Source organism: Monodon monoceros, unplaced genomic scaffold (genome assembly GCF_005190385.1).
Source record: "Monodon monoceros isolate NGI ecotype Baffin Bay Population unplaced genomic scaffold, NGI_Narwhal_1 Super_Scaffold_2, whole genome shotgun sequence".
In the NCBI taxonomy this organism is placed as follows: Eukaryota; Metazoa; Chordata; class Mammalia; order Artiodactyla; family Monodontidae; genus Monodon; species Monodon monoceros.
Genome location: NW_021703776.1, coordinates 103,466,978 through 103,482,043, shown reverse-complemented (window position 1 = coordinate 103,482,043; position 15,066 = coordinate 103,466,978). Strand labels below are relative to the sequence as shown.

The following is a 15,066-nucleotide window of genomic DNA, read 5'->3' as shown; positions in this document are numbered from 1 at the left end:
CGGTTGTGTAAGTTTGAGTGCATTGTAAAAGCACTACATCCCACCCTCCCTCCCCATCACACTTCATGTTTTTTTTTTTTTTTGCGGTACGCAGGCCTCTCACTGTTGTGGCCTCTCCCGTTGCGGAGCACAGGCTCCGGACGCGCAGGCTCAGCGGCCATGGCTCACGGGCCCAGCCGCTCCGCGGCACGTGGGATCTTCCCGGATCGGGGCACGAACCCGTGTCCCCTGCATCGGCAGGTGGACTGTCAACCACTGCGCCACCAGGGAAGCCCCACACTTTATGTTTTTGATGTCATATTTTACATCTTTTTATTTTGTATATCACTTAACTGTTTATTTTAGATACAGATGATATTTACCCGTTTTGTCTTTTAACCTTCATACTAGCTTTATAGGTCGTTGAGACACTACCTTTACTATATGTTTGCCTTTACCAGTGAGATTTTTTTTCTTTCATAATTTTCTTGTTTCTAGTTGTGGCCTTTTCTTTTCCCTTTAATGAAGTCCCTTGTTAAGCCAGTTTAGTGGTAATGAACTAACTTTTTTAGCTTTTGCTTGCTTGGGGAATTATTTCTCCTTCAATTCTGAATGATAGTCTTATTGGTTACAGCAGCGGTCCCCAACCTTTTCGGCACCAGGGACTGGTTTTGTGGAAGACAATTTTTCCATGGATGGGGGAGGGGGGTGGGATGGTTCAGGTGGTAATGCGAGCGATGGGGAGCGGCAGATGAAGCTTCGCTTGCTCACCTGGCACTCACCTCCTGCTGTGCGGACGAGTTCCTCACAGGCTGAGGACCAGTACTAGTCCACGGCCTGGGGGTTGGGGACCCCTGGGGTGGAGTGTTCTTGGTTGTAAGTTTTTTCCTTTCAGTACTTTCAGTATATCATACCAGTCTCTTCTAGCCTGTAAAGTTCCTGCTGAAAAATCAGCTGAACTGTAGGGGTTCCCTTGTATGTAACTAGTTGTTTTTTCTCTTGCTGCTTTTAAGATTCTCTCTTTATCTTAAACTTTTGACATTTTAATAATAATGTGACTTGGTGTGAGTCTCTTTGTGTTCATCTTGTTTGGGATCTCTGGACCTGGATGTCTGTTTCCTTTGCCTGGTTAGGGAAGCTGTCAGGCTGATTTCTTCAAATAGATTTCCTGTCCCTTTCTCTCTCTCCTTTTTCTGGGACCCCTGTAATGCAAATGTTGGCATGCTTGATGTTGTCTCACGGGTCCCTTAAACTACCCTCATTTTTTTTTAAGTCCTTTTTTCTTTTGGCTCTTCTGATTGATTTCTGCTACCTAGTATTCCAGTTTGCTGATCCGTTCTTCTGTATCCTCTCATCTCCTGTTGATTCCCTCTAGTGTATTTTTCATTTCAGTTATTATATTCTTCAATTCTGATTTAAGAAATATATATATATATATATTTTTTTTTTTTTTCTATTTCTTTTTTTAAATTCTCACTGAGTTCATCCTTTCTTCTCCCAAGTTTGGTGAGCATCTTTGTGTCTATTCATTTGAACTCTTTATCTGATAAATTGCATATCTCCGTTTCATTTAGTTCATTTTCTGGAGTTTTGTCTTGTTCTTTCATCCGGAAGGTATTGTCTCCTCGTTTTGCCTCTTTGTGTCTGTTTCTGTGTATTAGGCATATCAGCTGCATCTCCTGGTCTTGAAGGAATGGCTGTATGTAGGTGTCTTGTGGGGCCAAGTGGTGAATCCCACCCCCAGTCACCAGAGCCAGGTGCTTCAGGGACATCCCCTTGTGTGGGGTGCATGCACCTCCCTGCTGTGGCTGGGCCATGATTGCTGAGGGGGCACTGGTGGGCGGGGTTGGCCCCCAGGCCAGCTGACTGCAACTGCTACAGGCACACTGGTGCCCCTTGGAGCAGGAGCTGCTTTGGAGGGGCGCCAGTGCTGGCTGAGGCCGCCTGCCAGGTGGGGTGGGGCAGGAGCCGCTTTGGAGGGGGTGGGCGGGTTGGGCAGGGCTGGTCCTCAGGGGAATTCCAGGATGGGCTGCACGGTGTTAGCTAGGTTCATGGACAGTGATAGAAATGGTGCCTACCAGTACCAGGCCATCCAGGTGGAAGGAGAGTAAAAGAAAGATGGCAGCACTTCTGTCCCTGGAGAAAGTTCCACCAGATCCCTGCTCCTCCACAGCCCCTAAGATTAGTCATGAGTCTCCTTGTATGACCCAGTTGCTTTTCAAGCTGCCTCTGCTGGAACTCAGAGCGAATGCATTGGTGCATGTGCCCTTCCTGAGTGGAGTCTTGGCTTACAGCAGCCCTCTGGCTCTCCTGGAGGTTAGCCTCTGCTGGTTTGCAAAGCCAGACGTTGTGAGGGCTCATCTTCCTGGTGTAGGTCCCCTGGGCGGGGGAGCCTGACATGGCGCCTGGACCCCTTGCTCCTCAGGGGCCACCTGTGCCGTCATGATATCCCTCCTGCTGTGGGTTGCTACACTGGGGGATGTGGGTTCTGACTAGACCAAGTCTCTGCGCATCCATCTCGAAGTGGCCTTTTCTTTATATCCTTAGTTGTTGAAAAATCTGTTCTGGTAGTCTTCAGATTGTTCTCAGAGATGGTTGTTCCTTATGTAGCTGTAGTTTTGGTCCTGAGGCCTAAATATTGTTAGGACTATGAGTCAGTCTTTGACTTATTTGTCTCCCTAGTGTTACGCACTTGATAAAGGAAGAGGGATCAGACAACAGGGGCCTTTATTGTGCTGATAGCATCCCAGGTGGGAGTGTCTCCTCCACCCTCCTCTCCACCCAAAGTTTAGTCATAATCTAAGGGTTAGTTCAGCACCTCTTTCTCTTACAGTGAAAATGTGATCCTGTCATTACCCTGCTCCCAGTGCTTTAAAGTCTTTTGCCATTAGAATAATTACCTGTTTCCATAAGGTGGCACAGAAGAACATTTATGCCTAACTCCGCCTGTATGTCCAACTTCATCTCTTGCCACTCCGAGCCTTACATTCTGAACCATCATGAATAAAAGAGGTGCTCTTCATTTGTGTTGGGATGGGAAGCAAATACTGCTGTGTACCCACTATGTCTGAATATGTTCGTCTGCCATGAATAATTTTGTCATCACCTATTCTCTGGCATAACCTAACATGCCATCTAAGAGTCAGCTCCCCATTAACTTCACAGGTAAAGTTTTCCTTGAATTTCTCCCCGTTTAAGCTCCCTCCTGTGTACTCCCAAAATACTTTTCTCAGTCCTCCACATATCTGCCATGTCACTTGTCGCATTGTGTTCTAACTGCTCACATTTCTCTTCGCTCCATAAAACTGTGAGCTCCTTAAAAGGGAAGTAATGGTCAAGTGTATCCAGTGTTTGCACATAGCACTTAGGACATGTGTGCAATGGAGGAACTCGTGTGCTTTTCAGTTTTTCACTTCACTTAACTGTACAAAGACTTTTAGTTGTGCCGAAAGTGTTTCATGTCACGAAAATCTTCTTAGGAAGACTCTCAATTCCATGAAGGGAATAAATGTTATACATACTTACTTGTAACTCTTAACAGTACCTGTGTAGGGTCAAGAATATGAATAGAAACTCAAAAATACTTTAAAATTTAACTCATACCACAACAGCAAATACAGAAATATAGAATTTCTAATTAAATCTACTTGACACAGCCATACACTAATATATTCATGCATGATATGGGGTATATAGTCTGAAGCCTGATAAATGCATTTTAACAGCTTTATTGAGGTATAAGTGACATATCATAAACTGTACATATTTAAAGTGTATAATTTGATAAGTTTTGACATAACTTGTGGAACTGTGAACCTGTTACTGCAGTCAAGATAGTGGATAAGTCTGTCACCCTCAAATGTTTCCTTTTGGCCCTGTATATTTCCTCCCTCACACCCGTCTCGGTCCCTCTCCCCCACACCCCCGCCCCAGCAATATCCCCAGGCAACCACTGACCTTTTTATAACTATAAATTAGTTCACATTTCCTAGAATTTTTATAAATGAAATCATACACTATGTACTATTTTTTGGTTTCTTTTACTCAGTGTATTTATTTTAAGATTCATCCGTGTTGTTTCATGTGTCAGTAGTTCACTCTCTTTATTGTTGAGTAGTATTATATTGTACGTGTATACCACAATTTGTTTTTCCATTCACCCACTGAAGGGCATTTGAGTTGTTTACAGCTTTTGGCTATTGTAAATAAAGGTGCCATGGACATTCACATCCAAGTCTCTGTATGGACTTAGGCTTTCATTTCTCTTGGGTAGTAACTAGAAATGGAATGCCTGTGTGTATACTTCATTTATAAAGAAATGGCCGAACTGTTCCAAAGTGCTTATACCATTTTATATCTCCATCACAAGTGTCTGAAAACTCTGGTTCTTCTACATCTTCACCAATACTTGGTATAGTCGGTCAGTTTAACGTTAGCTCTTCTAATAGGTGTGTAGTGGTATCTTTTTGTGGATTTAACTTGAATTTCCCAGATGACTAACGTGCTCATTTGCCATCTGTATTTTTTTTTTGATGAAATATTTATTCAGATCTTTGGCTCATTTTTTAAAAGTGCTTTCTCACAATACCTGACTTGCAAATATCTTCCCCATTCAGTGGCTTGTCTTTTTATTCTTTTACCAATATCTTTCAAAGTACAGACATTCTTAATTTGATGAAAACAAATTTACCAAATTTTCTTTTATGGATTGTGCTTTTGGTGTCATACCTAGTAAATCTTCTCTAACCCAAGATGACAAAGATTATCTCCTATGTTTTCTTCTAGAAATTTTATACTTAGGTCCATGACCTATTTTGAGTTAATTTCTATATATAGTATGAGGTATGAATGAAAGTTTATTTTTTGGCATTTGGTAACCAATTATTCCAGCACCACTGCTTGAACAATCTATTCTTTTCCACCGAATTGCCTTTGAAACTTTGTTGGAAATCTGTTGTCCATGTATGTGTGGTGCAGATCTATTTCTGAACTCTATTTTGTTCCATCGATGTCTCTGTCTTTACATCAATACTACACCATCTGGATTTCTGTGGGTTGATCATGAGACTTGAAATCAGGTAGTGTAAGTCCTTCAGCTTTGTTCTTTTTTTCAGAGTGGTTTTAGTTATTCTGAGTCCTTTGCATTCCTATATGACTTTTAAAAATAGCTTGTCATTTTTCACACACATGTCCGCTAGGATTTGGATTTGGATTGTGTTTAATCTGTAGAACAAATTGAAGATGATTGGTGTCTTTACAGTATTGAGTCTTTTAGTCCTTGAACAGTCTGTACTTATTTAGTTCTTTCGTTTGTCTCAGCAGTGTTCGTAGTTTTATGTTCAGGGCTTGCGCATTTGATAATATTGTGAATGGTATTTTTAAAAAAAATTCAGTTTCCAATAGTTCATTGCTAGTATGTAGACATACAGTTGATTTTTGTGTGTTGATCTTTTATTTTGCAACTTTGCTAATAAGTTCACTTATTAGTTCTAGTAATTCTTTTAAATCTATTTTATAGGTTTCATTGAATTTTCTACTTTGACGATTATGATGTCTGTGAATAAAGGCAGTTTTACTTCTTCCTTTCCAACATGGATGCTTTTATTTATTTTTCTTCCCTATTGCATTATCTAGGGCCTCCAGTACAATGCTGAATAGAAGTGTGGTGGGGGCACATGTTCTTGACTCGTTCCTCACCATAGTGGGAAAGCATTCTGACTTTTACCGTTAACTGGTATTAGCTATAGTTTTTGTTTTTTTCTTTGTTTTGGTAGATGCCTTTTACCAGGTTGAAGAAGTTCCCTTCTTTTCCTGCTTAGCTGGAGTTTTTATTAGGAATGGATGTTGTATTTTGTTAAATGCCTTTTCTGCATCTATTGACATAATCATTTTCTTTTTTAGTCACTGATGCTCCGTTCATTTTTTTGTTGTTTTGCTTTCCGTATTTCATTTTGAGTAGTTTCTGTTGAAAATGTCTTCAGGTTTACTAATCTCTTCTTTTGCAGTGTCTAATCTCTCTTTAATCCCATCTAATGTATTTTTCATACCTTACATTGTAATTTTTCTCTGTAGAAGGTAAATTTGGGTCTGTTTTATATCTTTTATGTCTCTTCTTAACAAGTTCATGCTTTCCTCTAGCTTCTGAAATATAAGGAATATAGTTATAATTGTTTTAATGTCCTTCATACTCATTCTGTCATCTGTGTCATTTCTGGGTCGGTTGTTTTCCCACAAGCAACGTATTGGTCAGTTTCCCGACTGAATACTCAAGACGTCCTGTGCACACCTCTCAGGTTCCCACCCTGTGCAGCTCTCTAGCCACCATGCTGTCCCAAGCTCCACCTGCACCTCTTTAACTCAATGAGGTGGTTAGACTCTGTCCCTGTTTCTTTCCACTCTGAGTCAGAAAGCCCTCTTTAGGCAGGAGCTATGACAAACAAAGGGCCCACCTTGCTTGTTTCTCATCTCAGCATCATTGACCTTCACTGCTAGATGTTCAAGGTCTTGAATACCACGGTTTTGTATATTTGGTCCAGTTTTTTTATTGATTCAGGTGTGAGGGAAAATCTGGTCTCCTTCACTTAGTTTTGGCTGGAATCTGAAGTCAATAAACATATTTCTAATTCATGTAATATAATGAAAATCTATTTGCAGAGTAAGACTGGTCAGATTTAAACTCTTTCCTTTAACATCATCTTCTACTACCCCCCCAAAAGTGGAACCTCTCATTAGTTTTAGAATTACTTTCTTTGTGAATAAATAAAATAATTGACAGTGAGCCTATTTACATTAGTCCTGAAATTAATGATGTTCAAAATTGATTGTAAATTTTATTATTTCATACTCTTTAAGTCACATTTATTTTTTGACACTGTGTAGGTAAATTTATTTCAAAAGCCTTGTTTAGAGAAGGGAATTTAAAAATCTAGTCAAGATAATAATTTATACTAACTATTATGGGAATCCAGAGGGGGGGAAATGTGTTAATCCCAATGTTTTGTCAAAGAACACTTAATTTATAAATTTGTTTTTTGTAATAAAAGTATGTGCTCTTTTTGGCAGTCTTTCGTTAAAACCATGGATATTCATGTCAGCCATCTGTGTGATACGCCAGCACACATGATTTATTGAGAAAGTTACTTTAATGATCCTTTTAGTGTGTCAAGCTTTATAAATTCTCTCTCAACTTCTTGCTAGCTAAGGAACATGAATCTGCTTGCTAAAAGTCTAAGTTGACTCAGGTGGACTAACAAACGTAAATTCTCTTGACTCATATTGCAGGTGGAGTAACCAGCTCTTTCTTGAAATGAGGTTTTGTTTTGTACCTTAGTTCTTTTATAGGTATGCATTAAAAAAGATCTTTATTTAAGGAATTATGCATAAAACATTTTCAGTTGAATCCTAGTGCAGGGAGCTGCACTAGGTTTGTTATGAAGAGTATTTTATTGACAGATAATTCAGATAATGTGGCCTTATGCTTAGCTGCTGTTTAACTAACTGAGCTTCTTATCTGGTATATATTTTACTTTTCTTTTAAAGAAATGAACTTCTGAATGGGAATAAGCATTTCAGTATTTGACTAGGAGAGTGAAATGACAGCATTTGGTAATTGAAATTTTCTTATAGTTAGTAGTATTTTAAAATTGGCTGCCTTAGTATCCTTTTATATATTTCCCTAGAAATAGAGATTTTGAAGTATTTTACATTTGTATGTCTTATTAAGTTAAAATTTTAAGTATTGTTACTTTTTCTTGTGTTGGTATTTTTAATTAAAAAGTACATTAGACCAAATGGACTTAATAGATAATATATATAGACTGTTCTATCCAAAAGCAGCAGAATACACATTCTTTTCAAGTGCCCAAGGAACATTCTGCACATGCTAGATCACGTGCTAGGCCTCAAAACAAGTCTTGGTAAATTTATGAAAATTGAAATCATGTGAAGCATCTTTTCTAACTGCAATACTATAAGACTAGAAATCAACTACAATAAAAGAAACTTCCCCAAACACAAACATGTGGGGGCTAAACAATACATTACTAAACAACCAATGGGTCACTGAAGAAATCAAAGAAGAAATTTAAAAATACCTGTAGACAAATGAAAATGAAAGCACAACGATCCAAAATCTATGGGATTCAGCAAAAGCAATTCTAAGAGGGACAGTTATAGTTATAAAAGCCTACCTCAGGATACAAGAAAAATTTCCAATAAAGAATCTTACTGTATACCTAAAAGAACTAGAAAAACGAAGAACAAACAAAACTCAAAGTTAGTAGAAGGAAAGAAATTGTAAAAGATCACAGCAGAAATAAATGAAATAGAAACTAAAAAAAAAAAAAATAGAAAAGATCAATGAAATTAAGAGCTGGTTCTTTGAAAAGATAAACAAAATTGATAAGCCTTTACCCAGACTGATAAAGAAAAAAAGAGCGGTCCCAAATTAATATCAGAAATTAAAAAGAAGACATTACTACCTATACCACAGAAATACAAAGGATCATAAGAGATTACTAAGAACAACTATATGCCAATAAAATGGACAACCTAGAAGAAATGGACAAATTCCTAGAAATGTACGGTCTCCCAAGACTGAACCAGGAAGAAATAGAAAATATGAACAGACCAATAGCCAGTAATGAAATAGAATCAGTAATAAAAACTCCCAGCAAACAAAAGTCCAGGAGCAGGTGGCTTCACAAATGAATTCTACCACACATTTAGAGAAAAGTTAACACCTGTCCGTTGCAAACTATTCCAAACAGTTGCAAAGGAAGGCATGCTATCACCCTGATATCAAAACCAGACAAAGCTATCACACATAAAAATTACAGACCAATAGCACTGAGGAACATGTACAAAAATCCTCAACAAAATCTTAGCAAACCAAATTCAACAGTACATTAAAAGGATCGTACACCAATAAATAAATAAATAAATAAATAAATAAAGTGATATTTATTCCAGGGATGCAAGGATGGTTCAATATCTGCAAATGGATCAGTGTGATACATCTCATTAAGACACTTGAAGTATAAAAATCATAGGATCATCTCAATAGGTGTAGAAAAAGCTTTTGACAAAATTCAGTATCCATTTATGATAAAAACTCTGCACAAACTGGGTAGAGGGAACATACCTCAACATAATAAAGGCCATATATGATAAGCCCACAGCTAACATCATACTCAGTGGTGAAAAGCTGAAAGCATTTTCTGTAAGATCAGGAACAAGACAATGATGCCCAGTCCTGCCACTTTTATTCAACATAGTATTTGAAGTCCTAGCCACAGCAGTCAGACAAGAAAAAGAAATAAAAGGAATCCAGATTAGAAAGGAAGAAGTAAAACTGTCACTGTTTGCTGATGACATGATACTATACTTAGAGAATCCTACAGACACCACCAAAAAACTATTAGACCCCATCAATGAATTCCATAAAGTTGCAGGATGCAAAATTAATATACAGAAATCTGTTGCATTTCTATACACTAACAACAAACTATCAGAAAAAGAAATTAAGAAAATAATCTCATTTACCATTGCACCAAAAAAGAGTAAAATAGCTAGGAATATATCTAAATAAGGGGGCATAGACCTGTACTCAGAAAACACTGATGAAAGAAATTGAAAGCAACACAACAGATGAAGAGAAATACTGTGTTCATGTATTGGAAGAATTAACATTGTTAAAATGACCATATTACCCAAAGCAATCTACAGATTCAGTACAATCAAAATACCAATGACATTTTTCACAGAACTAGAACAAATAATTCTAAAATTTGTATGGAACTACAAAAGATACTGAATTGCCAAAACAATTTTGAGAAGGAAGAAGGAAGCTGGAGGTATCAATGCTTTCTGATTTTAAACTATACTACAAAGCTACAGTCATCAAAACAGCATGGTACTGGCACAAAAACAGACACATAGATCAATGGAACAGAATAGAGAGCCCAGAAGTTAACCCATGCAGCTATGTCAATTAATCTATGACAAAGGAGGCAAGAATGTACAGTGGGGGAAAAGACAGCCTCTTCAATAAATGGTGTTGTAAAAACTGGAAAGCTATATGCAAAAGAATCAAACTGGACCACTCTCTCACATCATGCGCAAAAATAAATTCAAAACAGATTATTGAAGTGTAAGACCTGAAATCATAAAAGTTCTAGAAGAAAACATAGGCAGTATGCTCTTTGACATCAGCCTTAGCAATATGTTTTTGGGATCTGTCTCCTCAGGCAAGGGAAACAAAAGCAAAATAAACAACTGGGACTACCTCAAACTAAAAATCTTTTGCACAATGAAAGAAACTGTCAACAAAATGAAAAGGCTGCCTACTGAATGGGAGAAGATATTTGCAAATGATATATCCGATAAGGAGTTAATATCCAAAATATACAAAGGCTCAATATCAGAAAAACAAACAACCCAATCAAAAAATGGGCAGAAGATCTAAATAGACATTTCTCCAAATAGGAAATACAAGTGGCCAAAAGATACATGAAAAGATGCTCAACATTGCTAATTATTAGAGAAATGCAACTCAAAACTACAACACTGGTCAGAATGGCCATCATCAAAAAGTCTACAAATAGGGGCTTCCCAGGTGGCGCAGTGGTTGAGGGTCTGCCTGCCGATGCAGGGGACACGGGTTTGTGTCCCGGTCCGGGAAGATCCCACATGCCACGGAGCGGCTGGGCCAGTGAGCCATGGCTGCTGAGCCTGTGCGTCCAGAGCCTGTGCTCCGCAGCGGGAGAGGCCACAACACTGAGAGGCCCGCGTTGTGAGGCCTGCGTACTGCAAAAAAAAAAAAAAAAAGTCTACAAATAATAAATGCTGGAGAGGGTATGGAGAAAAAGGAACCCTCCTGCACTGTTGATGGGAATGTAAATTGGTGCAGCCACTATGGAGAACAGTAGGGAGGTTCCTTAAAAAACTAAAGATAGAGTTACCATTGGATCCTGCAATCCCACTCCTGGGTATTTATCTGAAGAAAATGAAAACACTAATTAGGAAATATGTATGCACCCCTATGTTCATTGCAGCATTATTTATAATAGCTAAGGTATGGAAGCAACCAAAGTGCCCATCAATAGATGAATGGGTAAAGGTGTGGTGTGTGTGTATATCCACACACCACACCGCACGCACACACACACACACACACACACACACTGGAATATTACTCAAACATAAAAAAGATTGAAATATAACCATTTATGACAACATGGGTAGACCTAGAGGGTATTACGCTTGGTGAAATAAGTCAGACAGAGAAAGACAAATACTGTATGATTCCACTGATAATATGAAATCTAAGAAACAAAACAAATGAACAAACATAGCAAAACGGAAACAGAGTTACAGATACAGAGAGCAGGTGGTTTCCAGAGGGAGGGCGGTAAGGGGAGGAAAGAAATAGGTGAGGAGATTAGAGTTGCAAAATTCACGGTCTGAAATGTACAGTGTGGGGAATATAGTCAATAACTATGTAACTAGACATCGTGATCATTTTGAAATGTATAGAAGTATTGAATCACTATGTCGTGTAACAGGAACTTGCATAGTGTTTTAGGTCGACCATACTTCAAAAACAAACTCATAGGAAAAAAGATCAGATTTGTGGTTAGCAGGGACGGGAGGTGGGTGGAAGGGGAACTGGATGAAGGCCGTCAAAAGGTACAGACTTCCAGTTACAAGATAAATGAGTACTAGGGGTGTGATATGCAACATGATACCTAGAGTTAACACTGCTGTGTGCTGTAGAGGCAGGTTGTTAAGGGGTAAATCCTGAGTTCACGTGGGAAAAGTTCTTTTTAACTTTCTAAGTTTTTATCTGTTTGAGGTGATGAATGTTCACTAAACTTATTGTAATAAACATTTCCTTTGTATGTGAGTCCAATCATTATGCTGCACACATTAAACTTACATAGTGAGGTATGTAAATTATATCTCAATAAAACTGGAAGAAAAGAATTAAAATAAACAGTACATTGTACAGTTTAATTATTGCTGTGACACAGTCCTCTCAGACACTTTAGAAAAGTGATTATTTAAGGCTTCTTGTCTAATAGAAGATTTTCAGAAGTGAAGAACTGTGTGGTACCAGAGTAATCTTTTAGTCAGTCGATATTAGTTAGATTTTTAAAACATTAAATTTGAAACAGCAAGGTCTTTAGAGCTCGTCCCTATAATCTCTAGTATTTTGTCTGCTGCCTCACGCGTACTCTAGCAACAGACTCCTGGATTTCTGTCTGTGAGGCCAACCTGAGGTATCTGGGGACCAGAACATCTAATGAGAGAGATTGCGCTTCGCCTGGTGTTTGTCACTGGGTCTTGACCCTGATTCTCGAGATACCAAGTTGAGTCCACTAAGAAGTTCTAGTGAAAGTATTTTTCTGTTGTTCATAACATACCTTCCATTCTCACTCTGCGAATGCTTTCTGCCCCCGACCTCACTCTCATGCAGTGGTGCTGTCCCAGCACGGCACAGGCCAAGTTCTGGGCGGTGCCAAATTACTATTTAGCATACGACAGTGGTTTCCAAAGTGGAGTTTGTTTCCCGTCCATTCACAAAGTAAGTCATTGGGCTGTGTGAAGAAACTATTAGAACTTGTATTTATTTTTATTGTTATAATTTTTAAAGCTTTTGTGTGTAAAATAATGTATATGTCAGTGAGTAGTACATATATATCAATAGTTTATAAATAATTAAAATACACATATAATGGGTATATGTACTCTAATTTTATTTTTGCTTTTGGTGGTATATGATCAAAAATTTTTGAGACCAGATAAGACTCTTATAGCGCATCTGGGTGAGGGTTTTTATTCTGTTATTTGTCAGTTCCTCCATAAATATGAGCTTCATGATATGCACAATTGTGTGTGTGTGTGCACACACGCGCACGCATGCCCCCTCATGTATGTGTGTTTTTCTTGTGAAAAATTCCGTGGCTCTCACCAGATTCTCGGGAGTCTTTGGCCCTGAAGATCAAATATGCTGGGTTTCCCTGGTGGTGCAGTGGTTAAGAATCCACCTGCCAATGCAGGGGACACGGGTTGGAGCCCTGGACCGGGAAGATCCTGCATGCCGCGGTGCAACTAATCCCACGTACCACAACTACTGGGCCTGCGCTCTAGAGCCCGCGATCCACAACTACTGAAGCCTGTGCGCCTAGAGCCCATGCTCCACGACAAGAGAAGCCAGTGCAATGAGAAGCCTGTGGGCACCTCAACAAAGAGTAGCCCCTGCTCGCTGAAACTAGAGAAAGCCCGTGCTCAGCAACGAAGACCCAATGCAGCCAAAAATAGATAAATAAATAAATGTTTTCTAAAAAATGCATAAAATCAAATATGCTTATCTGGGATCCCTGGGCCATGAAACCACTGAAGTTCTTTTTGGGAGGACTGGACCTTGTTTACATATAACTGCCTAGTTTAAATTAAGTGGTACTAACTGATTCACTTTGTAATAAAGCAGAAACTAACACACCATTGTAAAGCAGTTGTGTACTCCAGTAAAGATGTAAAAAAAAAATTAAGTGGTACTTCGTTTGAAAAATAATATATATGATTAGATACATATTCTTTTTTCTTTTCAATTAATTAATTTTGGCTGCGTTGGGTCTTCGTTGCTGCGCGTGGGCTTTCTCTAGTTGTGGCGAGCGGGGGCTACTCTGTTGCGGAGCGCGGGCTTCTCACTGCAGTGGCTTCTCGTTGCGGAGCACAGACTCTAGGCGCGCGGGCTTTAGTGGTTGTGGCTCGCGGGTTCTAGAGTGCAGGCTCAGTAGTTGTGGCGCACAGACTTAGTTGCTCCGCAGCATGTGGGATCTTCCCGGACCAGGGCTTGAACCCATGTCCCCAGCACTGGCAGGCATATTCTTAACCACTGTGCCACCAGGGAAGTCCCATATTCTTTTTAATAGATTGAAGTCTTATTAAGTCTTTAGTCTGATGAACTGCCGCCAGAATGGTTGCCGTGATCTCATGGTGTGACCTGTGCTGCATACTCTACTAGGGTCTGGGTCCCCTTTACCTTCTTTTAAAAGATATTTTATTGTGTGTTTTCACTAACCTTATACTTCTTTAAAATATTATGATAGATTATTGTCTCTCAAATTCAACTACATTGGCCCTGGATAGATGTGGTTACAAAAGAGCTGCTGTTTGAAACCGGCTGTTTTTCTGTTGTCTCCATAAGCTGCTTTTGTGGAGTCTGTCTGTATAATAGGTGATGGGACTGCATTGAGTGGGGATGTGAGTTAAGTTTAAAAGTCAGCTGATAAGATGAAATTGAGTTTAGTCAAAGTTATTCTTGAAATTCTTAGATCACCCATAAAATTAAAGGTACATGATTTTGTCTATACAGTCCTTTGTGGTTAAAATTTTATATGGCCCCGAGTAGCTCTTCAGTTTCTTCCTTAAAGAGTGTCAACAATCCCATCATCTCTCAGTTGACTGACCACTTGAATGCTGTTTTACTTATTTATTCATTCATTTACCAGTAGTCAGAAAAACCCTACCATTCACATATTCTTTCCAATAAGTACTGGGCCTAGGACACGAGCTCACTGAATAGAATGACTATTCAGATTTTTTTTCAATAAAAAGACTTGTTTTTTAAATATGTATAGGTGAATTTAAGTAACTTCAATGCATATATGATACAACTGCACTGCATTTCCAACCTATACGACATAATTACACTGTATTTCCAGCGTTGGCCATTTCCCTGCACAAGCCTGTAGCATCCAACTCAGATGAATAATGTGTGTGTGTGTTTTTTCCCTTGGAAAGGAATCACTCTATTTGTTTATTTGTTATGTAATAAGTTTTAAGTATGTGCAAGGCATTGCTCTGGGCATTGGAATTATAAGAATGAAAATGACACAGTCCCTGTTCTTATAGAACTTACATTCTAGTGGCGAAAGTAGGCAATAAATAAACCACAAAGGAGGGCTTCCCTGGTGACGCAGTGGTTAAGAGTCCGCCTGCCGATGCAGGGGACGCAGGTTGGTGCCCCGGTCCGGGAAGATCCCACATGCTGCGGAGCGGCTGGGCCTGTGAGCCATGGCC

The 15,066-nt window shown here is 39.1% G+C and overlaps 1 protein-coding gene across 5 annotated transcripts in view; it reads left to right on the top strand.

The window, feature by feature from the left end:
- Positions 1–15,066, top strand: part of LMBR1 (limb development membrane protein 1) — a 175,560-nt gene that overhangs the window by 119,292 nt on the left and 41,202 nt on the right. The gene's annotated exons all lie outside the window — the stretch shown is intronic.